We start from the raw sequence: 27,346 nt of genomic DNA on the forward strand, positions 1-27,346 counted from the left end.
TGTGTTCCTAAGACGAGGCCAAGACCTGACCCGGTGGCTGCCCCGAGGTTCTACAGCCCGCAGGCAGGGGCAGTCTGACCTCCGCCTCCTCTGGAGGCACGAAGGCCACCGCTATTCCCGCCACCGTCCCACAACCAGTGGCACCATCGGCGACAAGGACACCGTTTCCCAGGGCCACCCTTTAGATACGAACTCCTCCTGGCTTCAACGCTGAGGCCCCACCAGCCTCCGACTACCGAAGGGAGGTTTGCCGCCGCCCTGCTGGGCCCAGGTGGGGAGGGCTCGTCGCCGGTGACGCACCGCAAGCCCCTCGCTCCCACTGCGCCACAGGCGGGACGAGTCTCTTTCCTCTCGTCCAGAGAGCTTCCAAAGCAGCAGGCACGGTGCCGGGGAGACGTCAGCGACCGCCTGCTGAAGAAGGGACCGTCTGGGGCGGACGGGCCTCCGCGCCCGCCCCGTGCGCCCTGCACGGTCCGCGGCTTGGGGAAGACACCCGCCAAGGCCGAGAACGGGTACGAGAGCAGGAAAGGAGCATAGCGGGGCCGCGGACCTCAGCCCACAGAGGAGGCTGCTGGGCCGCCCAGGCCCCCCATCAAAGCCTGGTACGTGTGTTGGGGCGGCCTGGGGACAGGCAACAGATTCCCCCGCAGACATCTGCCTCAGGAGGAGCGTGCTGGCTGCAGACTGGGGTGGGGGGAGCCCACTGCAAGCTGGTGACTGCCACCCGGGGGGGGGGAGGGGAGGGAAGGGAGGCGGCTCTTTTTATAGCAAACAAACAAACTGTTTTGCTTCAAGAAGCCAAAAAGGAAACAAGAAAAAGCAAGCAAGGAAGCAAGAAAGTACGTTTCTGCCAGCTACCGGGAGAGCACAAGGAGCCATCTGGGTTGGCCGAGGGGAGAAGGCCAGGAGCCAAGCACGCTGAGGCCAGGGCCCCCCTTCCGGGGCCCCTCGGACAGCCGGGCACCAGGTCGCCAGTGCCAGCCGGCCCCAGCGACGCGCGGGGCCCAAGGCCACGCTATGTGGGACTCACCCCGAGTCCTTGCAGGAGCCCAGGGAAGCTTCCCCCGTCTCCCAGGTGGAAGGGCTGGAGCCAGTCGGGGAGGCCGCCGGCCAGCACGTGGGACAGCACGGCGTGGCCCCTCCCTCCACGCTGCCGTCCGGCTGCCGGTCCCGAGCAAGCCCTGAGCGGAGCCCCCCCTTCTTCCTCGTCCCCTTCCCCATCACCTCCATCACCTCCATCCTCCCTCTGGTCTTCCGAACCCTGAACCGGTTCACGGCGCTGTGACCCTCCACCGTGGCCTCCGAGGCCGTCCCTCACCGACGCGACGCGGGGCTGACATTATGTGTCCCTTCCCCACTCCCACCGTTCACGCAGTGCGCCGAGCTGCTAACCAGAGAGAGTTCCATCCCGTCACACACGGCATGGACTATTTATAACCCCGGAAACATCTTTATTATTATTTCTCTCCCCCCGCGTCCCCCCTCCAGAAACAATCTCACACAATCCTGAGTGCACGCCGCCGTGGAGGGCTACGGGGCCGCAGGGCCACGGGCCGGGGCGCTTCCTCCGGCCCTGCCCGGCGAGCAGATGGCAGCGTGGGCGTTAGGTACCAGCCTCCTGGCAATCGGAACATCTGTTCCCGTTAGAAAATGCTAATTGCCATCAATCAGGACAGCACCTACCCACATTTACATGCAAGCACACGCAAAAAAAAAAAAAAAAAAATACATCTAAATTTCTTCAAGCACAACACTCCCTGCATGATAACTAGGCGGGTCTGTGCCTTCACCACACGAGGAGTAGCCAGGGGGGGCCAGCCCTCATCCAGAAGGATCCAACCTTGACCACCCCCAGCCTCTCCGGGACCTGCCCCTGGACCCACATCGAGGAAAGAGGTTGGGGAATCCCTCAGTGGGAGGCCGGACTCCGGCCTCCCCCACGGCCTCTCGTCTGCCCGCCCCGGGGGTGGACACGGGGTCGCTGGCTCCGCACCGTGAGGGTCGGGTCACCCGAACAGAACTCCTGCAGGGAGCAGACATTCCTTTGAGCTCTGGTTTGCAGGGGCTGGCAACCTCTCTCTGAGCCTCGCAGAAACAACCCGGCCAAATCCTTCAGCCCAGGAGACTGCTCCGTCTGCAAATCTGAGGGGTGGCCCAGAAGTCTCCCTGCCCTAAGTGCTTGTGCGGAGATGCTCTGCAGTTCTGGAATGTTCCAGCCCCAGGTGCCCTTGTGTAGCAGGCCAGGGGTCGGGTGGGACCATGCGCTGGTGGCTGTTCTCCGTCCCCTAGCCCTGGATCCCTCGGGCCATCACTGGGTTGAGACATCACGTACTTCCCCAGACCTCGGTGATCTGGAATGCTCCTGGGAGACGGGAGAGAACTGCAGAGTGGTCTGCAGTGATTCAAGATGCTGAAGACATACCACAGGTGACGTCCTGCCAGCAGCCTGAGGGCCCTCCACGCCCTCCACACCAGAAGGTGGGCTCGGAATATCAGCCTATTCTGTAACAGGGAACGAGGATTTTCCTGAAAGCCCTTCCACACGCCCACACGCACACCCCAAAGAAAGCAAGCGAATTTGCTCATTTTTCTCCTGGACACGGGTGCTGTTGCCAACTGTGGCTGCTACGAAGCCCAGGGACTGGTTTGAGGGGTCAGCTTGTCCTAACAAAAAGGGGTGTCTTGTGGCCGATGAGTGAGGCCCAGGCTCCCTTTGCCTTGAGGATCGACGTCACCAGGTGGGAAGGAGGGCCTCTGGGGCTCCAAGCTGGCAGGTGGGGTCACAACCCGTGTTGACCACATCCCTACGGTGTAGAAACAGGGTGTGTGAACTGCGGCCCAGGCCCACCTTCACGCCGCAGGAGATGTGTATACAAGATGCATGGCGGGTCTGTTGTGGCATGTGGTTAAGAGAGCCGTGGGTCACCCCTCTCCCCGTCTTTAGTTCCCCAAAGCAAGGTGTCTTTGTCAGAGGTCTTAGGTGATGCACAGAAAACAAGGAGCTGGGCTCACGGAGGGAAGAGACGGAGAAGGAGAGGCGGGGAAATCTCACGCCGTGTTGCCAATTTATTCTTCTTTTAAGAAGGCCACTGTGCTCAGGGCCTGATAAAAACAGGGAGGATGCTGGGGACACAGCCACATGCTGTCCGTGAAGTGTGTCCCAGCTGGACGCCGTGGCCGGCCTGCCTGGAAAAGGAAGGATTGCAAACCCCACCAGGCAGCTCCCGCTCCTGGCTGTTCCCCAGCTGCGAAGGTGGGTGGTATACCTGTGCCCCACATCGCTCCCCCCCCCCCCACCAGGCTCTGTGGCGCCCAGTCGTCAGGATCTAGTGGGACTTCATCCAGATCCGGCCCATGCCAGGCTCTGTGTCCTGTGGGCCACTTTAACCGGGCTCATTACTCTCTTTTCTCAAAATTCAGTCTTTCTCTCCACTAAGGTCTTGGGAGTGCTCCTGGGTGGAGACCTTGAGCGGGGTCTCCAGAGTCTGTCCTCCCTCCCCCTGGCCTCCCCCATCCTGTTCTCTGAGCCTCCGATTTCTCCCGCAGCCCAGGCCCGGCTCTGCCCCGTCCGAAGCCGTCGTGGAGGCACGGAAGTTGCACTTGGCCAGAAGGAGCAGCTGGACGGTCGCCAGCTGTGGGAGGGCGGGGGAGGGGGGAACGGGAGCCCACAGAGAGGCAGTAATGTGGGTGGGCCGGCCAGGACACAGGCAGGGGGCGGCGGCCAGGACACAGGCAGGGGGCGGGACAGGTTCCGGGGGGCGGGGCCAGACCGTGCAAGTCAGAGTCAGAGGTCACAGGCCCCCCCTCAGTCCCGACCGTCGCTCCACAAGGTTCCTCTGGCGTATTTCCACGTCCCTTCCTGGCTTTCCTCCTTCCTCTTCTCCTTTCCCACATCTTAGCTTTCCCGCCCTCGTGCGTTTGCCGAGTCCTGAGAGCTGCATAAGCCTCAGCTCAGCAAAGAAACACAACTGTGATCGTCTGCCCTGACCACCCCGATAAGATCAAGAGCGGATGAAGTTTTCAAAACCATCTTTGCAATATTAGTAATAACGAGCAATGAAAATAAACAAAGACTTCCAGAAAGAGGGGATGGGCAGACGGACAGACAGATGAACAGACACCCACACACGTACATATATGCGTAAGAGACACACGGAAGAACGGATGGGTGGATGGATGGATGGGTGGGTGGGTGGGTGGATGGATGGATGGATGGATACACACGTACTTAGACGGATGAAAGGTACAAGGGTGGACGAGTGGATGCACAGATTGGTGGACACACGGGTAAGTCACCTGTACACTCTGCCTAGTGGGGAATGGACAGGGTCTGCCACAGAGGAAAGGTGTGCAGACGCAGGTCTGCTGTCACAGCCCCATCTGGTGGTTCCTCCGTCACACCCAGAGGGCCACATGTGACCCATGATTCAACTGTTCCCAGAGTTAGGGGAGAGCATTCCAAGAGGTACAACTAAACCACCATCGGAACGCTGTATCCGGGACGTTCTATGGAAAGCCTTTTGGGAAACCTACCGCGTGCAGAGCTGGGGGGGGGGGGGGAAAGGGGCCGCCACAAACTGGGACCCCCTAAAACCCCAAGAGGAACGGGGACGAGCAGAGGAGGGGAGACAGGGACCCAAGAGAACTTCCACGGGCAGAGAATGAAGGAGGGCAGCCCCAGAGCCCGCTGCGCACGGCTCCCAGGTGCCCTCTGCACGGGGGGAGGGACAGCACCTGAGGACAGAAAGCAGAGAGGGTGACGCCGGGGCCATGCCAACCTGGTATCCCTCCCAGGGAGCCGTTCCCCCAAACCGAGGATGATGGGCAGGCCTTCAGGGACCCGGTGGAGACAAACACAGTGGCCGTGCTGTTTTGGGAGAGAGATGCGTACCCTTAAAAAAAAATTACTGTTTTCAGATCATTTACGATTCACAAGAAATTCCAAAAACAGTACAGGAAATTCCTACGTACCCTTCTGTTATAGGCTGAACCGCGTATCCTCAAAACTCACATGTTCAAGCCCTAAGCCCCAGCAGCACCTCAGAATGTGACCATATCTGGAGACGGGGCTTTTAGAGGTCATTACATTAACCCACCCGTGGCTGGTGTTCTTTTGGAAGAGGAGATCAGGACACAGACACGCACAGGGGAACGACCCTGTGAGGACCCAGGGAGAAGGTGGCCGGCTGCGAACCCAGAACAGAGACCTCGGGAGAGACCGCCCCGGCCACCACCTGGATCCTGGACACCCAGCCTCCAGAACTGCGAGGCCACCCGGGCTGTGGTCTTTGTTACGGCAGCCTCAGCACAGTAGTGTCCCCCGCACATCCGACGTCACCGAGGCACGTTCTCGAGGCAGGACCCGCTCTGGGTGTGCTGGCCCATGTCACAGCCTATTTGAGATGTGACAGGTACCCTCTCCAGTCAGGCCTGCTCAAAGCACCTGTGGTGAAGGGCTCTGTACGTAAGGAACGTAGATCCCATACGAAAGGGATTACTGGGAAACACGGAATAAAAAAGACAAGATACAAAGCCCAATTTCTCACGAATGGATCCACGAGCTATGAAGTCACTCTCATAAACGCCTCTCCGTGCTTATTCCCAGGCCCTGCCCTCATCTTCCAGGAACCAGGGGCAGTGGCTCAAGGGCAGGCTCTGTCCACAGACCTCACTCACCTTGAGTAGCTCTCTGATTTGTAAATTTTTTTCAACGTTTATTTTTGAGAGACAGACAGAGACAGAGTGCCAGCGGGGGAGGGGCAGAGAGAAAGAGAGACACAGAATCCCAAGCAGGCTCCAGGCTCCGAGCCGTCAGCCCAGAGCCCGATGTGGGGCTCGAACTCATGAAATGCAAGATCATGACCTGAGCTGAAGTCAGATGCTTAACCGACTGAGCCACCCAGGCGCCCTCTACTTACATTCTAAAAGACTTTTGTGGATTTGATGGACTATGGTTTCGTTATTCCCTTACTGCTGACTATTTACACTGTCCATTTTTAAGTATCTTATTATTTTTTTAACGTTGTATTATTTATTTTTGACAGAGAGAGAGAGCGCGAGAGCATGAGTGGGCGAGGGACAGAGAGGGAGACACAGAATCGGAAGCAGGCTCCAGGCTCCGAGCTGTCAGCACAGAGCCTGACATGGGGCTGGAGCCCACGGACCATGAGATCATGACCTGAGCTGAAGTCAGACGCTGAATCGACTGAGCCCCCCCCAGGCGCCCCGAGTAGCTCTGATTTGGATCATTCGAGACAGGCGTCCTGAGCCAGTGCTGTCCCCAGAGAGCCACGTGGGTTCCAGGTCTGGACGACCCCGGGCTAATCCTTCATCTGTGGCTCAGTTTCCTGGTGGGAACTCAGCTTCTTGGGTTGTCACGAGGATTCACAAGGATGACACATGTCAACCTAGCAACGGGAACCTCGGATGGAGAGTCCGCGTGCACGTGTCACCCCAGGACACCCACCTGACTGGTCTCCACGCCATCGATACGTCAGACTCTCCAGGCCTCCCTCGTGAAGGTGTTCCAGGACAGTGCTGTTTGATCTTCCTTGAACTTGGGCTTATCTTCTGATGGCTTCCAGGGCCTTCCGTAACGCTGACATCCTGATGAACCCCCACTGGTAGCTGCAGGTGGCCACACCCCACGAGCCTCCTGCACCTCCAGCCGGCGGTACTCAGCAGTGCTCGGCGACACAAGGTCACTCAAAAACGCCATCTGTCCAATCTCTACCTCCTCTCCCACCCCACGGAAGCAGAGAGAACTGACTCTGTCCTGCCTGTGTCTTCTCTCCTACACGCGCACACCCAACACGAAAGCTAGGCCAGTCCCCACCTCTGCCTCTAAATTAATTTTTCTTCCTGAGACATTTGCTGACCCTCCTTGTCTGCTCTTTGCCCCACAGAACACAGATGTCTTTGAAAGCGCCAGGCCTAGGGATAGTTAATGTATCCTTGCAGACTGGATTAAAAGAAAGAGTTTTCTCCCAAATCATAAACACCCTTGCTTGTCCGTTTGTCCGTTCACTGCCAGCCTGCGTGTCCATGCAGAGAAACAAAGTGAGGGTCCCACGGAACCAGATGGGTGCCCGCTGGGCAGCGGGATCAGCAAAAACAGTGACCCACAAACCCTCATAGCCCCCGGCGTCATAACCCAGTTTGAACCCAGAATCGGTGACATGGGACCGGCGTGTGGCTCCGCCTGGGACATCTTTAAGTCACACGTTGCACACAGCAACTCTGGGTAACGGGACCCTTCGGGTCCTGCGTGCCCACGTGTGCCGACAAGCATCCTGGGGCATGAAGATGGTCCCTCCCTCCCCTCCGTGCACCTGTTGACGGCAACAACCATTTCCCAGCTCAGCCTGGAGACACGGCTCTTATCCGGATGCTCAGCCTCTCGCGGGAAGACGATGAGCCGCCATCAGGAACAAAAGTTTTCCCAGGAGGCCACCTCACCCACGTCTGACTTTTGCATCCGTAAACATCAGGACAGCTTGTCCCCAGGCTCTGTCTTCCGCGTGTGTTCCTCCTTGTCCCCGGCACCGTTTGGCCCTCTCTCTAGTGTCCTTGTAGCCCCCCCCCCCCTTCCGGATTCTCACTTCTGTGACTGTCAGCTTGGCTTTATTCCTCCTGGGCCCTGCCGGCCTCCTTGGTCTTCTGAGCCAGCATGTTCCACAACTGTAGCCCGACCACGTACAGGGTCCCACTGGCTCCCCCGGGTTTTCCCCCCTCACCTGCTCCTACCCGCCGCCTTCCTGCAGGGAGACCCTCGCCAGCAAAACAAAACCGTGTGACCCAGACTTGGACCGAAAACGGTTCATTTTCAGGCCTAGATTTGGGGGGAGGGGGAGGCTGGCCTTTTAATTCTTGGTTTTTGTTCTCAAGACCGCTCTCAACAGTGGGACGGCGGGAGGTGGGTGGAGAAGAGCAAGCCACGGACACAAGAAAGGCTCCCAGCCGATGACCACGGGGCGCCGGTGCCTCCTGCTGTCCTTAAGGAGGATCTGTAAGCTTGGGGAAGGGCTGCATTGAGAAGGCTCGTCTTACAGCTCAGGGTCATGTCGGCCTTCACTTCCTGACTGGCCTACAGGCATCATCGTCTTTAAAAGGACAGACGAGAGGGGCACCTGGGCGGCTCAGTCGGTTGAGCGCCTGACTTCGGCTCTGGTCATGATCTCGCGGTTCACGAGTTCGAGCCCCGCGTCGGGCTCTGTCCCGACCACTCAGAGCCTGGAGCTGCTTCGGATTCTGTGTCTCCCTCTCTCTCTCTCTGCCACTCCCCTGCTCGTGCTCTGTCTGTCTCTCTCTCAAAAATAAATAAACGTTAAAATAAATAACAATAAAAGAACTGGTGAGAATCCTAGTGTCTGAGTGGAATCCATGGGGCCAGAGGCAGTGGGGGGACAGCTCGGTGCCTGGGCTCACCTTCCTCCCAGCAGTCTTGGGAGATGTAGTAGGTAGAATCTTGTCCCTCTGACCCCCAGAACCCATGCACGTGATCTCATTTGAAAAGAGGGTCTTTGCAGATGTGGTCAAGGGCGAAGAGGAGAGGAAGTCCTACTGGAATGGGGTGGCCCCGACCCAATGGCCGGTGTCCTCACCGGACGAGGGAGATTTGCAGCGTACACGCACAGAGGGCATCACCACGCGAAGGCACAGGGCCAGGCAGGCAAAGAGCGGAGGAGAAGCCACGTGGTGATGGAGGCAGAGGATGACAACGATGGGTTTACCGGCCAGGGAGCACCAAGCACTGCCGGCAGCCACCAGCATCTGGGGGAGAGGGCGAGGCCCCGCTGACACCTTGACACCCAGCCCCCAGCACTGTGACAGGATCTGTTTCTGCTGTTTTAATCCCCACCCCCAGGCTGTGCTCCCGGGTCAGGGCAGCCCCGGGGCCACCTCAGGGTTCACCCTCCCGAGGCTGCCGGCTCTGGGGCCGCGGGGACCAGGCCCGCTCCCGCAAGAGGGCTGCGGGCTCTCCAGACGACTGCCATCTGGGGAGAAACAGCAGAGCCTGCCTTCCAGCACCAGCACTGAGGCTGCATCTGGAAACTCTTCTCACCTTTAATTGTTCTAAATGCTCCAACACACTGAGTGACTAATGGGCTCTAATTGGACCGCTCCTGGGGCGGAGGGAGGGCAATGCTCCCACCAGGCGCCTGTCCAGGACCCATCCAGACCCCCCCACCTACCCAGGGCAGCTCACTCACAGGGCTCCAAAGCCACCAGGAAAAAACACTGTCCTGCTCTTCTGTTGTTTTACAAATGTCTCACCAGTGCCCACAGGAGTAGGTTTATCCTTCAACCAACACAAATGGCGCAAAGGAAAGGAAAGCGGGGAAGCCAAATGTAGGTGGGATGAGACATCCCTGCTGCCCCCAGGTTTGTGAGATCTGTCTGGGACAGACACAGGGGCTCCCAGAGACAGAGCCGCACGAGTTCATTCCATGGATGCTAAGGACAGCCGGGAAGATTCCAGCCACGGCTAAACCATGGAGGAAGGGGAGGGGAGTAGGGGAGGCAGGAGGAAGGGCTCCAGGTCCCCCTCCTCTCCCTTCCTCAAGGGCACATGCCCGGAACCTGTTCCAGAAACAAGGATTAAAGCTGATCTCGACACCCTTCCCGGATCCTCCTTTCCAAAAGCATTTAGCAATGAAAGAAAGAGGAACCACGGATGTTCCTAGAAGGATCCATGTCTCCACAGATTGGCTCAAGCTACCGTCTTCGAGAGCAACTGTCGGGTACAGGAGGAAGTCAGGTGCCCCTGCGAGAAGGCGGAACCACCACGGCACCATTCAGGTGGCATTACCAGCTCCACCAGCAGCACCAGGACCTCCTCATGCGTGGCAGGAATGTATCAACTCCAAGTGTCAGAAAAACATCCCATTAGCTTCTGGCGTAACTAGATAAAGCCATGCTCTCCCTCTCCCCACCACGGGGGAGGCATTTGCCTCGATGCTCTAGAAAGCTCTGTGTGCATTAATATTGCTGATGCGGGCAGCCTCTGCTTCTGCTTGGCCCCCCGAGGATGCCATGTGATGGATTCCAGTTTAACAGCTTTTAAAAACAAGCAGACAAGAGACGGGGCGTGATGGATGGCACAGGAAGCGCGCCCATTCGGGGATGATTTATGGGAAGTTGCATGTTGCAGCTCCGGGGTCCGTCCCCAAGGGGGGGGGGGGCGGCCGGGGTAGACAGACGGGTTCTCGTGCTGAAGGGGAGCAACGCCCGACGTGCACCAGCTGCACAGTTATGACACGTTCACCCTCTGCCCCAACACGAGCACAGCAGCCCCTGCTCTCGGGCACACGCCGCCCCCTCGTGTGGCCGTGTTTAAAGGAGTTGAAGTGGTACCTCTGGCCGGGCCAAAGCCTTTCTTCTTGAGCAGGAAGCGTGAGCTCTGGCTGGACCGTCTCCTCCCCTGCAGGTTTCAGGGGCAGCCTCTGAGGGGCCAGAGGTCAGGGCAGAGGGCCTTGTTGTGTCGTCTCGGCTTCCAGAACAAGGCCCCCTCCCCCCCCCCCCACCCCATCCAAAAGCATCTGGAGGAGGAGGAGCCTGACACACAGACGGAGGCTGGGTGGTTGTGGCTCCGAAGGATTCAGAGAACGGCAAGGGGGAGGGGAGAGGGCCGGACACAACAGCCAAGATGCCCACCGTGAGTTTCTCCAGGTCACTGGTAAGCGGGCTCCCTCCCCGGTGACCTGAAGCACCGATCTGCCCCAGGCCTCCACCACTGCACGCAAGAAACGAATCTCATTTTGTAGCAGGTTAATTTCCACCCATGTTTTCAATAGGGACTCAGCATTTACTACACAGTAAAACCCAAACTGAATCCACATCGGAAGGATGAGCCTTAAAATGGGATCTAATCCATGGGACGCTTTCCAAGGCAGAAGAGGTGTCCCCTCCCCGCCAGCAAGGACGCCCCTGCAGTGATGGGGAGCTGCGTGCACTAAATGGCTCCGCAGCCCCAGGGGACGGACCAGCCCCACGCGCTGCAGCACGGGCTCCTTCGGGTTCACGCCTGCACTGACCTTGCCCATGACTGACCCCGGCGACCACCGTGGAAGGCGTGCGGGAGCGCCTCACGCCCTCTCCCCCTCACTGGCTTCCCCCAAACCTCCATCCCCCAGCTGGCTCTCCTCCTGCCAGTGGAGGCCAGGGCACGCTCCACCGGGCGTCATGAAATCATGGACGGGGGGCCTCTGAGAGGGGGAGGGATTGGGATGCCTGCTGCCTCTCCCGATTTTCCTTCCAGACATCAGAGCTCGACGCACTGGGGGCCCAGGGGTGGGCCTGGCTCCCTCCGGAGGGCCTGTCTGGGTCCCCTCGAGAACAGCGGCTGGCACACCAGACCGCCGCTCCGTGGGCCTGGCCCCTCCCTTCGGAGGCCCACCCGTCGCCTGAAGTGGCCTAAAAGGCAGAACACAGCCCAGCTTCCTCTGCAGGCTTCAAACTGCTCGGCACAACAGGGACACGCGAGTCTCCCCTGGTGCTTTCTTTCCCCTTGACCCACCCCCCGCCTCCCCCCCGGGAAGGAAGGAGACTCCAAAGCACATCGCCCATTTCACGATGTCAGAGTGTCCTTGGCATCAACGAGGAAAGATGCAGCTCCAGGCCCAAAGGGGCTTGCACGGGCCCCACTGAGCCCCGAGTTTCCCAGACCTGCCAGCCGGGACCGGCCAGTCTCGTGCTTTTGGCTTTGACACCCCCAAGAATTTACCTTTTCACCCAAAGCTGGGCCCTGCAATCACCTTCAAGGAAGAGCATCTTCTCGGGGGTCACCTGCCCACAGGAGGTCTGCACTCTACTGCTCTTTCCCCGGGGCAGTGCCACGGGCACTTGCTTAGACCCAGGATCCTGAGATTTAGGGGACGGTGCATGACCCCAGGGTGGCTTGGCCCGCACTGAGATCAGCCCCAAGCTGTGCGTCCACTATGGGTGGTTTTATGGCAGCACTGAGGGGACCCCAGTCCCGAAGGATTCCGAAGGTCCACGGGATCGAGACTTTTGGAACGGTCGCATGGCCTGGCTCCCCTGCCCAGCACAGCTGCAGTATATGACTTCCCTTCGCAGGCTTTCTAAGGGGTCCCCGAAGGTCCAGCAGTGATGTGACAGAATCATTTCCATGCAGAAAGGTGGTTGTTGAAAATTCTCATCTCAAACACATCCCCAGACCCACCCTTCACATCCCGGGTCCGTGGCATAGCCCCCCCCCCCCCCCGCCTCCCTGGGACAAGCAGGAACCTCCTTATGGTGGCCTTGCTTCTGCCCTGACCTCCTTCCCCATCCACTCCCCACACAGAAGGCAATGTCATCTGCACACAACTCGAGTCTGCTGATTCAACCCCTTGCTCAGAGGCCTTCAGTGGCTCCTACCATCTTTTATTTTCAAATTTCTTAATGTTTACTCATTTTTGAAACAGAGAGAGAGAGATACAGACAGAGCATGAGCAGGGGAGGAGCAGAGAGAGAGGGAGACACAGAATCAGAAGCAGGCTCTAGGCCCTGAGCTGTCAGCACAGAGCCCGACGCGGGGCTCCCACTCACGAACTGCAAGATCATGACCTGAGCCGAAGTCGGACAGCGGTTCCTACCATCTTTAAGACAAAACCCCAAGTCCTCACCCCTGGCCTAAAAGTTTCTGCAGGTAGGCCCTACACCGTCTGCCCTATCTCCTCCCATCCCGCTCCCCCCTGGACCCTGGCAGACCAACCTTCTTGCTACTTCTCCAACATGCCTCAGGGCCTTTGCACCTGCCAGGCCCTCTGTCTGAACTGCTCTTCCCAGGGCTCGGCTGGTTCCCTCCCTCACCCCCATCAGCCTCCAGGGCCTGCCCGGACTGCCCTGTGAGAACAGCAGCCTCTACCAACCTCGATTGCCTCTGACCACCTTTCTTCACAGCCTTATCGCTACCTGACGTGAGATGTGCAACTCGTCCCCAGTGGAGGATACACGGCAAGGACTTGGCTTTGTCGCCACCAAGCTGCAGCCTCCACAACAGAGTCAGCGAGTATGGTTCAATGACAGCACACGGACCAGTGGGTACACGATCAACCCTAGGCAAAAAGAGGGCCCCCAGACACCCCGAGGCAGAGAGGAGAGCCCATTTGGATCGTGGGAAGAAAGGCAGCAGTGCGGACCTGGCAAGGCTCCTGTACCTTATGCAGAAGCTGATGGCGTGCACGCGAAAGGGGTACTGGAGACACCAGCCTGTGTCCTCGGCTCTTTGCCCAGAATTCCTATGGGCATCGTTTGCTCCGCCCAGAAAAGGGTCAGCACAGAGGCGGACTGCCATGCAGGGCCCCAGTCCCTCCTGCCCGGCCTTGGATGAGCCCCACCCTCCAGTTGTGTGCAGTTTCTTAGTGGGGACCGGGCTGCACTGACCTTCGTGGTGATGTAATAACGTGCCCGGTTTTTGTCCCCGGTTCCTGGGAGGTAACCTCTAAAACCTTTGGAACTCCCGAGGGATGGGAATGTCCTCTGTCATGCCCACACCCGACTTCACGCTGACTGGGTGACTCTTGAGTCCTTAGGCAGAGGGACCCTGATTGGACAGCTGAAGCTTTTACTTCCCCACTCAGGGCAGAGAAGGACAGGGGACAGAGTCCAGTCTTGGGGCCAATGACATAACAGGACTCCGGTAAAACTCTGGACACTCCCAGCTCAGGCAGCTTTGTGAGGGGAGAGCACGTGGATGTGCGGGGAGGGTGAGCTGTCCTGACCCTGCAGGGTGAGGGCAGACTTGGTCCCATCTACGTGTGTCCCTTATTATGGAAACGCAACCGTGAGTGTGGCTCTTAGGTTCTGAGAGTCAGTCTAGCAGATTATCAACACGGAGGGTCACGGGAATTTGTAGCCGGTCCATCAGAAGTGCAAGTGGCCCCCAAGACTTGTGGCTGGCGTCTGAGGTGGGACAGGCCCGGAGCCTGCGGGGCGGTCTTTCGCTAACCCGCTAACCCGCTAACCCTGGGGTCGTGGGGTGAGCTCCTGGTACAGCTGAAGTGCCATGGAGCAATCGTCCGGTCCCCTCGGGAGCCAGGTGGGGACACCAGAGCCACTGGCCGGGCTGCAGGGAAATCTGGGCAGGGGAAGGTCAGACCCGACCTTGGCCTCCACGGCAGTCTGCGCTGAACCCAGACAGTGGATGCTGCGCCCCGCCCACCTTCCTTCCTAGGATGATAACTCTGCCGCCAGGCTGACACGTTTCAGGTCACAGACAGCAGGCACTCCTTACCAACCCAAGCCAGCACATTCCTGGGCATCTGCCCCAACGCTCCCCATCCCGACCCTGAGGCCATCCCGACCCTGAGGCCACGAAAGACGAGCAAGCAGAAAAGTCCCCAGCCTGCAATCCCCTCGGGTCAGTAAGATGTTTCTCAATCACAAATGCAACCTCCTCCCTGAAGGATCGGTGTGGTGGCCGGCGGCGGCGCCTTACCTGGTAGTGGTGGGTGAGGTCTGTTTGGCTGCAGCAGGGAGGTGACCCCCTCCCTGTGGGATTCTTTCTGGAACGTTCTGGGGTGGAAGGCTGCTGGGAAATACGGGCGGGCGGCGTATCGGCAGGAAAAGTTTCAGGTTCTCAGAGACAGATTCTCAACCTGAAGGAAAAGAAAAGGAAAAGATTGAAATGCCTTTGAAGCAAACATCTTCTTTTTGACATCAAAGGAGCACGGGTGTTAGCAAACGAGAGAAGAGGGGGTGCCACGCGGCAACTGAGGCAACGGGTGGCTGCCTGAGGTCACACCCCAGGGGAACGTGAGGGGAACCTGTCTGAAGACAAAGTGTTGGGACCCTATCGCCAAAGGGCAGCCCTGCTGCTCCATCAGCCCTCCCGCGGCAATGCCCCCTAAATGATATCTGGCCCCCCTCCCCGCCTCGCCCCCCAATGCTGACCCCACCCCGGCCGGTCTGGCCCATCCCATCACTTCCTGCCTCACCCACTGCAAAGTCCAGGGCCCATCACTGCCATCATTCCTGAAACTCCCTTGTCCCTCTCTTTTTGAAAGGTGGTGCCACTCTCCAACCGTGTCCTTTGTCATTGGGAGGAAACACCCAGAGCTGCTACAGTGACCTACAAGCCAGGCGACGCCAGGTTTGGGGACCCTGACGCTTACATGATTTGGCGGCGGGGGATGGGTGGCGGGAGCGGGGGAGGGCTGTCTCAGATGACAAAGCCAAAAATAACGCCGCAGGGTCTCGCTGGGGCCATGGGTGCACAGCTTCCAGGTGAATCCTGCTCTGCCCACGGGACCCTCGCAGCGCCTGCACCTCCCGCAGTCCCAGGCCTCCTGGCTGCCCCGCGCACAAGAGCGCCTCCCCCTGCACCACGCCTGTGCACCTACATAACTGTGTAACTGCGTGGATCGCCCCTCCCGGCCTGGGGATGTGTGGTAAGGTGGCCAGCCCCAAGCAGCACACCCCATCAAAACTGACGGCCATCCCCTTGGCATTCCCTCCTCCTTCGCCCCCTGATTTTCCCCCAGGACTTCACAGCTGCCACCCCACAGATGCACCACCCTGAAATGCAAGCACCCCGAGGGCGAGCACTTGGGACCCCAGTGCCTGGGATGTGCCTGGCACCCGGTCGGAGCTCACTCAGTATGTGTCACGGGGATGGATGAATGGATGAATGAATGAATGAACGAACGAACGAACGAACGAACCCCCACCCCTTATTCTCCTCCACGCACACGTTCAGGCTTCTGTACAAGAGTGACCACTGTCTCCCTGGAGCCCGAATTCCCAGGAAACACGAGGGGGCTGGTGGCTGCTGTTTCGGATGGGGGGGCACCTGGGCCTCGAAAGTCCTTTCTTGGCTTAATTCACTCCAACCCTGTGTGCGTGCCATCAGCAGGCAAGACAGAAACACCGCTGGGGACATCCTCTGCTGGCCAGCCCCGAGGGACCGGCTCTGGGGCAGAGTCCTGAGTCAGGCTGGCCAGGAGGGGCTCCCCCCAGCCCGCCTCAGTGGAGAGACTCCCACTGGCATGTCCCCAGAAACCCCACAACGGAGCTTTAAAAAAAGGAAAGACTACCAGTTTGTTTCTTTTCCTAAAATCCAGCCACTTAAAAGGAGAACCACCCACATCCCCAACGGCAGGGCCAAGCTCCCAGAGTGATGCCCAGGCACCACGTGGCTTTGCAGTGACCGCCCATGCCACGCACGGCACCGGGAGCTGGGCATCGGAGGGAACGGAAAACAGCCCTGAGCTCTGTGAGGCCACTTTTCAGTGGGAAAAGCAAGTGTGTGATCTGTTGTTCTAGGTCAGTGCTAAATGCAGTGACAGAGACGGCTGGGGGCAGGGCCCAGGTAAGAGAGGAGCCAGGTGGACGCAGAGGGCCCCAGGTACAGGAGGCTCCAGGTGGTGACCCAAGCTGGTGGGGCGGAGAAGGCAGGTAGGCAGGCTTGTCTTAGAACCAAATGCTTGATTCTCAGCAGCGGGCACAAAAGGCAAAGGCTGGAGTTCATTCTGCACCAGACCCACTGGAACAGGAGCAAGGTGGAGATGTGGGCAGTGCCCCTGGCAGGTAAACCCAAGACGGAAAGGTGGAAAGGTGGAAAGGTGACAAGGGACAGGGAGCAAAGACGGGAAGGGGAGAGGGGCAGTACAGCAGTCCAGAGAGACCCCAAACCCCTCTGGCCCCACACTGGTTGCTACGTACACTTCCTGAAATCCGGGCCACCTTCTCCAGGGTGATGCCTCACCCCCCCATCCCCCACGCGCATGCTGAGCTGTGCACCCCGTACCCCGACTCTGCACACCCACCTCGGGAGCCCCGCGGGCCCAGAGAGGAGAGGTTACTTCATGTTGCTGGGCTGTGTGCTTGCTAAGACGGGGGAGCATGGGCTGTGGGCTCACGGAGACTGGACAGGGGTAGGGACGAAGAGCCCAGTGAGCAGCCCTACCTCGGCCAGGCCTTGGCCTCACCATTGGTACAGTTGCCCTTTGTTTCCTTTTTCTTTTTTTTTTTTTTTAATGTTTATTTTTGAGAGAGAGAGTGCGTGAGCAGGGGAGGGGCAGAGAGAGAGGGAGACACAGAATCCAAAGCAGGCTCCAGGCTGAGGCGTCAGCACAGAACCCGATACAGGGCTCGAACCCACCAACCGCGAGATCATGACCTGAGCCGAAGCCGGACGCTCAACCAGCTGAGCCACCCAGGCACCCCACTTTGCTTTCTTAAATGGGCCACCGTTTAACAGCTTGTCCCTGATGGCCACTGCATGTTCTCCCCACTCCGCAGAACGAGACACCCTCCACTGCCCACGGTGCAGACGCTGGGGCCCCGGCCCCCGGATTTTCAGGGACACAGGACCCACCCCAGCGCGGTGCCCCAGCTCCCCAGCTGCCAGGGAGAGGGACTGGCCCCACCTCCTTCTTCACAGGACAGATGAAGGTAAGAGACAAAAGGCCAGGCAAGTAAGTTGCCATGAGGTCCCCCAAGGCCCCAAGGCTGGCTCTGGGAAAAAGGGAGAAGGAAGGGGGATGAGAAGGCCCGTGGGGCTCACAGCGCATGACGGCTCTGGCCTGTCCAGCTGAAGCCCAGGGTCAAGGCCACAGCCTGTTGTCCCAAACCCAGCAGGGGAGAGAGCTGCGTCTTCCCCCTCCTCGGAACCACATTCACTGTGCCCCACCGCGTGCCAAACACGGTGCCAGGTACCCGCGGCTCTAACCTCTGCCAGAGTGTAGCCTGGGGGCCAGAGGCAGGCAGGGAGCCTCCAACTGCTGACCATCAACGTCAATGTCCTTGTGCCTCGTGCTGTAGGGGGTGGGGGACTCTGAGGCCCCCGACAGCCCAGAACCCTAGGGTCAGAACACTTCCCCATCCTCTCGACCGACTTCTTCAGGATTCAATCCCCTTGCTTTAGCTGGGGAAGCCCTCAAAATTACTTTGGGGGTGGACAGAGGCTTAAGTTTCCCCGGAAGGCTGGACACGGTGGTGGGGGCCCCAGAAGGATATGACACCAGAGAAGGGCCTGGAGCTGGAAAATACCAGGCGTGGTCCTACCAAGGGCAAGGGCAAGGGCAAGGGCAGGGAGCTGGCTGGGAAGGCGCAGTCTCAGGGAAGGTCTGTCCAAACCATTCCCACCCCTCCCCCCATCTCTGCCGCCAATTAAAGTCTCCTGGGCGTCCTGCCAGGCCCCCAGCTCTGCTCCCAAGGGGGCAGGAGGCTGGGGCTGCCTTTGGTGCCCTGGCCCCAAATGGCCTCCTATTGGGATTCTTGCCGTTAGGGAGAGAAGATGGAAAAATAAACACTGGCACTTTTGAAAAGTATCTTCTGCAAAAATAAGCCAACACGCAAATAGGCAATGGCCCCCGCAGGGGTTCCTGCTGGAAGAGACTGTGGATGATAAGGTCCTCTGGCCACCCTGCAGACGCCAGTCCTATGAGTACTGGGCAGTCGGCCCTTCCATTCCTCTCTGAGGGCCCTGTCCTCTGCACACTGCAGGGCTGGACTGTGTCGGTCCAGAAGGGATGGGGAGGCAAGGGGGGGAGGGACCGAAGGGAGAGGGAGAACCTGGCCAAATCATCATCACCACCATCATCCTCACTCACCAACATCATCACCATCATCACCATCATGGTCCAGACTCAACGTGGTCCCATGAGGACAGACGTTGGTTGGTCCTTCTCACCACCGTGCCTACCCGGCACGGTGCTGACACTGAGCAGGTGCTTGTGAAACGAACAACGAAAGGAAGGAGGAGCCACATCTACGTGAACCGCGTGCAACGGGCGAACCTTTTCTGTAAAATTCCCAAACCGACAAGCGGAAGTAACCATCATCCCTTCGGGTGAGTCAGCAGGATGGTCTCTGATACCCAGAGGTGGGGGTGAGTGGCAGTGCCTTCTCTCTCTGCGTGTGAACAGCTGAGCCCACGAGAGGCCCCTCACACTTACCGCTTCCCACGCGGAGAGGGGCCCAGCAGGAAAGCATCCGTTCTGGCTTGTTTCCCCCATCTCCAAAGAGAGAGACTCACCTGCACTTGGGGACCTACAGGCAGGCTGGGGACAGCAACAGTCCTTTCCAATCAGGATCATCTGGGGAAGTGGCTTTACGTACGGGATTCAAGATGAGGAACACAGGCGTGTCACTGCCCCTCATTTGACGTCCCCTCCCTGGGCCTGCTGCTGGCACACGGGCCACGTCTGGGCAGACGAGGCCCTGCAAGTTCAGGACGTGAACTCAGGGCCATTTCCCACCTGCTTGGGGACAAGGCACAGACCACCCGGCTCTCGGACACAGCCCGCAACTTCCCCGGGAGGCTCTGGGGCCCTGGGGCGGGCAGCAGGTTCTCCTCCAGCCCCACCACGTACAAGCTGTGTGACGGGGGACCAGCTGAACGCCCCCGATCCTTTCCTCCGCGGACTCGTGTGAACGGCCTCCTACGTCCGAGCCTGCACGCGCTGTTTTATCTGCCGTAACAAAGATACCAATCGCCCCAGACACGCACCTACATTCTTGTTCCCCGTCCCAGAGACTCAGGAAAGGGCAGCTGCAAATCCCAGGGGACTCAGCTTGCCCGCCTCAGAACGGGGCCTTTCTCCCCAAAACCACACCTTTGCTGGCTCATTTCATTGCCGGGAAGAACCTTTTTGTCGACCAGTTCCGCCTGGCGGGAAGTAAAGGAAATCGGGAGGAACCGCAAGGATTTGCCGGAGAAACAGCAAACAGGTTGGTGGCTTGGTGGTTCCCAGAGGCAGGGGCGGGGCTGGCCAACAGGTCCCCGCTTCCCACCGCCACGTGAATCCCGCACAGCGCTGCAACCCTGCTCCACAACGCGGTGCCATGTTCGTGAAGGTCGCCGAGAGAGGCGACCTCAAAACTCTCCATCACGAGAAGACAGGCGTGTGAATGTGTGAGGGGATGGGTGTGGCGACCACGTCGCAATCTGTACGTACAACCAATCACCAAGCTGCACGCCTTAAACTCATGCAAAGTTACCCATCAGCTGCACTTTGATAAAACGTGGCAAGTTCAAAGTAACGACAAAGGATTTGGTGTTCGTTTAAAACAAAGCAGAACAAAACAAAACAAACACCAAACCATCCAGACCCAGCAGAGCCACCTGTCCCACCGACCACGCCGTTCAGTAGGACACGGAGCCCTCGCCACGCCCTGGGCACTGCAGCCGGCAGGCCAGGCACTACGTCCTGCCCTCACTTCTCTCCGAAGCCATTACCCCTCGCCAAGCGCGCGTGCCCCCTTCTCCCGGCTTCTGTCCCCGGTCCCTCCCTGGCACCGATCACGGGTGCTGGCACGTGCCTGTGCAATCTCTCACCTCCCCGACCCCCCCTCGGTCTCCGCTTCTCCCAGACACAAGCCAACAACCAAGCTCCGAGCATAACATAAGACTCCCGCTAAGAAAGCAGAATTTGCTGTGTCTTTAGCAGGGAGAACACCACATGGCACTTTGTTCCCATAGTAAAGATTATAGGGGACACAGAAGATTCGGAATAAATGAGGCTCCTCCTTCCACTTTCAAGCCAGAAAGCAGCTTCGTGCCTGACTCCCCTCATGGCTTGGGAAATCCTGTCTCCGGCCAAAAATAACAATCATCATCATCATCATCATCATCATCATCATCATCATCTGGATTTTATTATTCTGGCATTTGTGACAATTTTACTGTAGCTACACTTCTCCTCCTTCTTCTTTTTAACACCAGTGTGTCTTAATAATAACAGTGCACCTTTAGGTATTGTTGAAATGCTACATTATTCAACATCTCCAACGGGAATGAGGAGGCCCTTATGTAACTCATGTGTCCTCCGGCTCTGTGTTTAAAGCTTGCGAAATGGAGGGGTGTAATTCGGGAAGCGATTTTCCCCAAGGTCGGGGAAAGCAGGAAAGGCTGGGGGCTGTGTGACCCGAGTGACAGCAGGGCTGACACTGGGGGCCCAGAACCCCTGACATGAGGCCAGGCCCCAGACCAGAAGTGTCCCCAAAATGCAACAGAACTCCAGCCCAGCTGCATGGCTGGGTTGTGCAAAAATTGTCGATGACAAGAAGCGGCCCAGGGCACGGTCCGAAGTGTTCTTAGGCGCTCCTGTGCGTTTTCCCTGCCTCCCTCACCGAATCAGCCTGGGTGCCTGTGTCTAGGAATCAATGATGGAGCCAGAGACACCTGCTTCAGACACCCAGGGAACTCTAAGGCGGCCAGTTCCTGCGGTCTGGCCCTTCCCCCAAAGCACCATTCCAGCGCTGAAAATCCGAGTCCCTCCTGTGATAGAAGCTGGGGACACAGATGAGAACACCTCACGGGCCCATCCCCAAGGGGGTGGCAATGCAGAGGGCGGCGTGACAAGAAATCCCAGCAGAGGTGGGATAAGGGCTCGTGCAGAGACATCAAGCTCCACAGGGCAGATCTCCTGGGTGCAGCTGTAACAGGGCCTGGCACAAAATAGATGCTCAGTAAACACATCACAGATAAAGCATCAGTGACGGAGGCAAAGGGTATGTGGAAACCTTAGAGAGAGGCACCTCGCTCATCCCGAGTGGGTGTTCTTGCTTCCCGGAGGAGGTGGCCCACCCCAGAGGGAGTCTTAAAGACTGAGGGGCGGATCTGGCGAGCTAGCAGGTAGGGAGCCACGCAAGAGGGGCAGGGAGATGTCTTCCGGGTCCGGGACTGGACGAACGAGAAGATGAGACCAGCCGTGTAAGTCAGAATCCAGATCATGAAGCACCTTGAACACCAAGCCAAGGACTTTCAACAGCCACTTGAAGAATTTTAAGCAGGAAACTATGCAGATTTGTGTCTTAAGAAGCTCTCTCTGGTGCCTGTGTGGACGGGGTAGAAGGCGTAAAAACCAAGGCAGGAGTCTCAATCTGGAGCCTACCGCTGGTGGGCAAATGAGAAACTGAGACTCACATAAGGCAGATGGAGACCAGCGAGGGTGACGGGAAAGACTCGGGGGGCTTCAGCTGGGCTGATGATGGAGTTTGTTATATGGTTACGTGCAGACCCCGAGTTATTCTTGACAGCTCGGCATATATTAACAATTACATAATATGATTTCCCAAGGCTTGTGGGGTTGGGTTCAGATTTGGATGTGTTGTGTTTGAAGGGTCCCTGGGACATCTGGTGGGGGGGGGGGGTTGGCAGGTGGGTGCCAGGATGTAGGGCTTAGGACACAGTCTACTTGCTTTGGGGATTGGGGCACCCGTCTCCAGGATGGCCCCTACGATCCTCACCTCCTGTCCTCTGGCGCAGTCCCCTCCTACCTTGTGCCGGGGGCAGCAGAAGTGACAGCCCCCCAGTTCTGAAATCATGCCATAAATGACATCGTCTGCTCTCATGCTAGCGGAAGCTGACCGGCACGTCGTGGGGACCCTTGAGCGGCCACATGGAGAGATCCATCCGCAGAGCAGGAACTGGGGCCTCCCTCTGACAGCCAGCATGCTGACCAGAACCCCGTGAAAGACCCTGAGCTAAAGACCTTAGCTGCTGAGACTCCCAGGCTCCTGAACCCCCCAAAACTGTGGGCTAAGAGGTAACTGCTGTTTGAAGCCACTAAGGTTTGGTATCACCATTAGATCAACAGACACCTGACGCAGGGGTTAAAACAAATATCGATGCAGACGGTGGCCAAACCCCAGGGCACGAACAGCAACACCCAGTGAGAGGACAGGCTGGGCGCAGAGGACAGGACAGGTGATGAGGGACACGCTGGGAGGCAGGGCTGGGGTAGGGGAGGCCTGTGCAGAGGAATAAGGGGCCCCACAGAGAAGGGAGACAGGCTGCGAAACACCACAGAAACCCCAGGAAGAGAAGGTATCCGGAGTTTCAAAAGTGTACAGCAGGGACCAGATTTCTAAGGGACCCAGTGGTCCCCTGTCCCCCAAGGGAGCCCTTCTCACTCGCTACTTCCTTGTAGGGGGGGGGGGGGGGGGGGGCCCCAGCTCCTCTCAGCCTCAAGTGGAGATCACGTCCCCAGCAAGAGGCCTGACCCGACCGCCCGACCGGACATCGTCCCCACCCGACGTCACTCTTCCCTTGTGGTACTCGCTGTAAACGGTAATTACATTTTAATTTGCTCCTTTACTCAATCACGGCCTTTGAGGGCCAGATACCTGTTCTGTTCACCACCGTAGACCTAGCGCCCGCCATACAAGGTCCTCAAATATTTGCTGGATGGATGAAAAGTGAATGAATAAACGAATGGAAAGACCAAAACCCTGAGTCACACCTAGTGGCCCAGGTTACCCGGTGGACACACCATCCCCTCCCACGGCCCCCTCCACGGCCCACAGCCTTGGCTGGGAAGGGAAGCAAAGCTGGGAGAGGGGAGGAAAGAGCAAAGACCCTGAGGGTATAACCCAGACGGGCTCTTCCCACCCTTGTCAACGAACGTGGGGAGGCTGTGCCATGCCCTGTGCTGGGCTGGGGGAGACCGAGGGTGCATCTCACACGGGCCCTCGGGTTGAGGGTCTAGTGGGGAAGCAGGCAGCCGGATGGGGCTGTCCCAGGGGTGAGGCCTGGAGACTGATGTCCCCTTACCTTGTGCCCCTACCCAAGAGACCCCGGGCTCCCGCAGGAGGGGACCACTCCCGCCAGACAGGCGGTGGCAGGCCCCCTTTTGCTCCTCACCTGCAAAGCACTCGGGCCTGGCCAGGAGCGTGGGTGCACACTGCCATGATTTAAACACTAATTACAATACACTTCACTGGACGCTGTGCAGGGCGGCACAGAGCGCTGTGGTCACAGGAAGGGTGGGAGCGGGCTGGGGTGTGTGTGACCAGCTTCGAGAAGAAGGAGCAACAGAGTGGCAGTTTGAAGGAGGGGGCTCAGACCAACTGCCTGGCCAGCTGAGGGCAGGTGGCAAGAGAAAGGTGGCCCCGGCCTGAAGGCGTCACAAGGCCAACTGAGGAGTCAGTCCTGCCCTGCCGGCGTGGGGGGGGGACAAGAAGATTCTCACAAAGACAGCCAGAGGGCAGGGTCTGGAACCTACCAGGGGTCACAGAGCTGGAGGTCGTGATTTTCACCAGCCGGACAGGAAGGCGCAGGGAAAGAACCTAGAGCGGCCCCCATAAGCCTCCTCCGTCAGCCCTGGCTGTCTGTCCACAGAGCTTTGCGGTAGAGCATGTCCCCCAAAGTGAACCCCCACACGTGCTTCCCTGGTAACCTTGGCACAGCCCCGTGCCCAGGATAGGGTCTCAGCCCCTCCTCAGCACCTCCCATCCCCTTGCTTCCGCCTCTGTGGCACCTTTGCAGGCCAGGCACCCGGCTCACAGACACCCTCCCGGGTAGCACCAGGGAAAGGAAGTCACCACAGTCGAGGTGGGGGTCGAGGACAGGGACTTTCTAGTTGGTTCTCTCTGCTGGCACCGTGAGGCCTTAGGAAGCTACCTAGAAGGTGGGGGCGGGGCGGGGGGGCGGGGGGAGGGGGAGAAGTGCAGAGAAGAGGGGGCGGGGCACAGGGGGGGGGAGGGGCGGGCTCCCCAGCAGCCTGGGCCGGGCAGATAGCACAGCGGCCGCACTCAGAAGCTCGTTCGCACTTATCTCCCAGCCGCCAGGTATCTTCACATGGGAAACATGGCATTCGGTAATAGGATTTTGATGCTGAACAGCCCAAGTTTTCTCCGAGACTGACTTTACGTCACAAATGTAGGGAATCGCGACCTTAATAGGATTCTAACTTTTAGGCAGTGGAGAGAAATGGGGAGGGCAGGGTAGAAACTCCTGGATGCCCTCCCTGGGAACACAAGGCCTGGGGGCCGGCAGGGCTGTCCCTTCAGGACACCTGCGGGGCTGGTGGTGGGAGGGGTTCAGGGTGGGCCTTGGTGCCTCTGGGTCAAGACAGCCAGGGCGCCCGCGTGGAGACGCGTTCCTTGGCTCTGTGTTGCAGAAACAGAGGTCTCTTCGGGGCCTGGGGTCCCAGAACTGGCCCCGGACCTCCATCCGGCTGCGCACACACACACAGATGTAGTCGGTCGGGCAAGTTTTTCAAATGTTCCCTTCCAAGGCCGCACCTCCCTCCCCGGGCACAGCGCTCACAGCTCCAGCCTGAGCACGGGAGAAGAACTTGAACCAGTAACGTGCTTTAAAAATATATTCTGCAGGGGCGCCTGGGTGGCTCAGTCGGTTAAGCATCCAACTTCAGCTCAGGTCGTGACCTCGTGGTCTATGGGTTCGAGCCCCACGTCGGGCTCTGGGCTGACGGCTCGGAGCCTGGAGCCTGCTTCGGATTCTGTGTTTCCCTCTCTCTCTGCCCCTCCTCCACTCATTCTGTCTCTCTCTCTCTCTCTCTCTCTCTGTCTCTCAAAAATAAACATTTATATATGCATGGAGTCAACTGCTGTGACAACATTTGCATGGCACAACCATCCCGAGAGAATTCCCCAAGGGCCCTGCTCTGGGAAAATTCTAGCCACCAGGAGAACCCTGTCCTGGTCCTGGTGTGGCCACTGGTCTTCGGCTGTCCCCACCTGCCCTGAGCACAAGAGGCGAACACGAACAGGACGCAGCAAGCGGGATGTGGGGCAGAAACAGTGCACAGAAGGATTTCTTGGCAGGACGTGGCATTAAACCCCTGCCCAGGACAAGGCGTCGCACGTCCCTTTTCCTTGGCAACCTGAGGCACAGCAACGTCCACCTCTGAGCTTCCCACCCACGGTCTCGGGTGCTCAGCAACACTGTCACATGAACGCTCGGCGTCTATCTGCCCTGTGTGGGTCTGGGTACTCTCGAGAACAGTGCCTGCCACGTGAGATGGGGCCTCTTCCTGGGAGACCTGAGTGTGATCTGCGTGGAAGCAGAGGAATGCGCCAATGACCCTGCGGGCCCTTTTCCTGCCCCGGACCTCTCTCCTGGCTGGTTGTCCCTTTGCTGCCCTCTCTCCACCAGTCTGTTAGCTCAAAGGAGCTGGGTTCTCATGGGTCTGCATTGGTCGAGGCCATCACGAGAGTCCTGGTAAGGCTGGAGCCCAAGCCTTCATTCACCTACCTGTACAGCATCATCCCACTCAGGTACTTTCGCAGCCCCTACCAGATCAAGGAACCTTCTGGAGATGTGGGAATGTTCCACATCTCCATGTAGGTGAGGGTTATTTGGGTGCACACGCTGGTCAAAACTGCTTGGACTGTACGAAGAGCCACACATTTCACAATATGTAAGTTACTCTCAATTTTTCAATTTAAAAAAAAAAAAATCACCTCCTGGGCTGATAATACATCTTGAGTCAAAGCCACTGTCTCAGTCCCTAAGGCTCTGATGGGCTGCAGAGCCTTTCGGCTGGCCAGAGTCAGAGACAGAAGCCCGATCGATACGTCTGGGAAGAGGCAATAATCAGTGTAATGATACTGCACGTGTCCCACGCTCAGGCTGAGACACCTGCCCCAGGGGGTTTCCACCAGCAGTGGGAGGAAGGCGACAGCCGCCAGCGTGCCACCCAAAGCCTCGGTCAGCGCTCTTGCAGGAAGAAGACAAAGGGAGGAAACGCAACAAGACAGGAAGCGTCTTCATCCCAGACGCCCGACTGGCTGCCTTGCACGCGTGGGGCAGCGACTAGGATCTACGTCGGGCCTCTGCTGGTTAGGATCAGGGAGGAAGGGACACACCACGCAGGGGGTCGGCGGCAGCGAACACCACGGGTGGGGCGTGCCCGCAGCTGTTGCCCCCCCCCCCCTCCGGAACACATTGGCGACAGCAGAATCTGCCCAAGATCTCCCCAGGGCAAGACCGGCTGCTCCAGAACCGCAGGGGCCCCTCCGACTCTCGCTCTGGCAGCAAGTGCGCCCTGGCCTTGGACAGGCCTCCCTGGAAGCAGCAGACGGTGAAGTCAATGTGCAGGAGGGCTCAGAAGGCTCACGGCTGGACTCACTGTTGGTGCTGAGGGACAGACTTGAGCAGAGGGAGACAAGCGGGACCGGGAAGCAAGGGCCCTCACAGCCAGCTTCCTCACTCCTAGTTCGCAAGGGGCTCTTCTGCCCACCTCCTGCCCGGTCTTCTGAGTGAGGAACACAGACCAAGGTCTGGCCTTTCTACACAAGCCTAGGCTGATTTGGACCCTGCTGTGGTCTCCAGTCTGCTCTCCCTGAGTGACCCTGGCCATGAAATCTGCCTTCCTGGGACCAGATTTTTTCCTTCTGAGGTCCTTTGGGTGGCATTCTTACTACCCAGCAGATGAGTTTTGGCTCACGTAGAGCTCCACGAGGAAGGAAGACCTCCCCGGAAGAAGAATGGCATGGCGAGACGAGAAGTACACATCAGAAAGAAGCTGCGGTCACTAGAGACATCGACTTCATTTGTCGACCCATCCGTCTGTCCATGTGCCATCCATCCATTTGTCTGTTCCTCTTCTGTCTATTGATCCGTTCACCCACCAACCTATTCATCCAC

General features: G+C 58.6%; 1 protein-coding gene across 2 annotated transcripts in view; it reads right to left on the reverse strand.

Moving 5' to 3' along the window:
- Nucleotides 1–27,346, reverse strand: part of RBFOX3 (RNA binding fox-1 homolog 3) — a 464,942-nt gene that overhangs the window by 308,937 nt on the left and 128,659 nt on the right. For both annotated transcript variants that reach the window (XM_040456586.1, XM_040456587.1), the window contains exon 2: nt 14,444–14,603. The gene's annotated coding sequence lies outside the window, so the exon portion shown is untranslated. The remainder of the gene's footprint in view (nt 1–14,443; nt 14,604–27,346) is intronic.

The sequence above is a fragment of the Herpailurus yagouaroundi genome, unplaced genomic scaffold, assembly GCF_014898765.1.
Source record: "Herpailurus yagouaroundi ecotype Mexico unplaced genomic scaffold, PumYag 217, whole genome shotgun sequence".
NCBI lineage: Eukaryota > Metazoa > Chordata > Mammalia > Carnivora > Felidae > Herpailurus > Herpailurus yagouaroundi.